Here is a 2,775-nt window from a genome sequence, read left to right on the forward strand (position 1 = left end):
TAATTTATAAGGGAGTGAAGGGGGCCTGTTACCAAAATGTTTGAGAACCTTGTCTATAGTTTATTCTTCTATAGTTTATTGTATACTTTCTCCTACATGTGGGTATTTATGTTGTTTCCAGTATTTTGCATTACAGACAATGTAACAACAAATAGTTTTGTTCATCTATGTTTTTATAATGTTGTAGCTGTATCTTCAGGGGACACTCTTAGGAGAATTTACATTTCTGGCTCAAGAGATAAATGCACGTGTAGTTTTACTAATAGTGCCTGTTACTCAACCATGAAAATGCAATTTACAGAGACGTGAATGGACCTGGAAACTCTTACAAAGTGGCCACTGCAGTGAGAAGCCCGTGTGCCACAACTAGAGAGCAGCCCCTGCTTGCTGCAGCTGGAGAAAGACTGCGGGCAGCAACGAAGACCCAGCACATCCCCAAAATAAATATTAAAGTAAATAGAAAGAAAATAGAGTAGAGGACACAAATCTGGAGACATAGAAGCCGTTTATAAGTGTCTATTGCAATAATCTAGTCAAAAGTGATGGTGACCTGAATTAAGGTAGAGTAGGGAGAATGGAGATTTCACAAGGCAAAACGATCAAACTCATGATCAGATTGGTATGTGAAAAAGAGGGAGAAGTCAACGGTGACTCGGATTTCTGGCTTAGGCAACTGGGTGGTCGGTCTATGGCTATCAGACTGGGCCACAACCATGGGGAAATAGCAGGCTTGAGAGAAAAAAATGATGCTGCAACATGTTGACAGATTAATAAACTGAGGTTAGCAGTCCCAGGTGACTGTAAGTGGCATAGCTAAGCTTCCAAATCTGGTCCCTCTGACTTCAGTGTTCTTGTTGCTTCAGCACCACCACACCTCCTCCCACACGCAGAGTGGGAATGCGCACCAACGACCAGGGAGGGGAAAACTACTGGAAACGTTTATAATGGGAGTGAAATATCTTCCTGTGAGTCAAATTTGACTGAATAACAACACAAGAGGGTGTTTCCATAAGCATAATTATTAACCCTCTGCCTGTGATGACTCACACTGCCATTCTCTGGTCCTAGAGAGAAAGTATGGAGATACATTTGAGATTGGGGAATGTTTATTATGGGTTTTTCATAAGGATTACCTATGAGGCAACGTGGCAGGTATGTACAATGAAAAGATCCTGGGATAGAGACTGGACACCTGGGTTCCAATGACGTAAACATGGACTGGACTGAAGAAGAAAATTGTTGTTTAGGGCTTCAAATCTCTGGGCCTTACCTCAGGGTGTCCAGTTCAATCAGGGCTGCTTCAGTACACCAGCCTATTCCATACTACTGGCCATGTACAGAGATAGTATAGTACGGTGGAAAGAACCTGCACTTTGGAGTTGGCAAATCTGAGTTCAAATCACGGTTCCACTGACTTCAGGCTACTTGACTGAAGGTAGCCACTTATTCTGAGTCTTGTTTTTACTCATTTGTATGGTATGTGGATGAAAGTGTCATCAAGAAAGTGCCAAGTGCATGGTAAACACTCAAGGTAAATTATCTTCCCTTGTCTTTTCTCATCTTTTGAACCTCACACACTGTTTCCCATCTCTGTCAGCTCCGGAAGAGAGTTAATAGTTTCTTTATACCCCTTCCTATTCTTTGCAATGTACATGTATCCTCTCACTGTCAGAAAAGCAAATAAAAAATATTCTGGAGCAGAGTAGACGAGCCAAATAGTATCCATTATAGCCTCATGACTCACAAAGTTTATTTTGTGATAAAAGTAGCTTGTAGCTACTCACAAGCTACACCCCAGTTGTGCATATGAGCAAATAACGTGTGTGTTCTCATATGAGTTCACCTCAGTCCTGTAAACACTGATTTTTAACTATGATCCCGACGCTATAGGGATACAGAGTTGGAAAAAAAAGACATTTTGCTTAGTTTTAGGTGTATTTATAGTGTGTGTTGGGCTTCCCTGGTGGCTCAGTCAGAAAAGAATCTGCCTGCAGTGTAGGAGAACCAGCTTCCATCCCTGCACTGGGAAGATCCCCTGGAGAAGGAAATGGCAACCCACTGCATTATTCTTGCCTGAAGAATTCCATGGACAGAGGAGCCTGGCAGGCTACAGTCCATGGGGTTGCAAAGAGTTGGAAACTGAGCAACTAAACCACACCACACTATATGTATGTGTTAGTATGTGTTTTGGCTGGGGAAAGGAAGGATTAGATTCATAGAACTGAGGAATATATAAGCTGAAAACAGTGATAGGGTGGAGCCAGCTTTATTGGTTCATGAGAGCAAATTGTTAAATTTTAAGAAACTTTGTGAGCTGGTTGTTGAATGTGGCCATTTTGAAAAGTTATATAAACATTATGTTAGAGTAATCCTTACAGGCAACTTGCTTTGCAAAGTTCTGAAATGTGCATATTTTAGTTCCCAGTTTAGTTAAATAACATCAGTCCAACAAGACAGTTCACATTTCATTTATCACAGTATATTAACTGCAAGTAATTGCACTAAGTACAAACTTTGCTGCTGTCTCTTTGGTTCACATATCACTATATAAATAACATATGCACTTTATGACTTGTGATCAATCACATCACTTCTTTCAAAGTGTCAGGAATTGACACTGTACAGTGATACAGCCATTGTTATTCAGTTCTTACACAGACAATAAAGTGTGTATTGTGTTGCCTCTTCTTTTACTAATGACAAAACCCACATGACATTTTACAGAAATCAATAATCAAAAAAACAGAAATTAATAGTCAAAAAAGGGAATTAACC

The sequence above is a fragment of the Capricornis sumatraensis genome, chromosome 2 (assembly GCF_032405125.1).
Source record: "Capricornis sumatraensis isolate serow.1 chromosome 2, serow.2, whole genome shotgun sequence".
Taxonomy (NCBI): domain Eukaryota; kingdom Metazoa; phylum Chordata; class Mammalia; order Artiodactyla; family Bovidae; genus Capricornis; species Capricornis sumatraensis.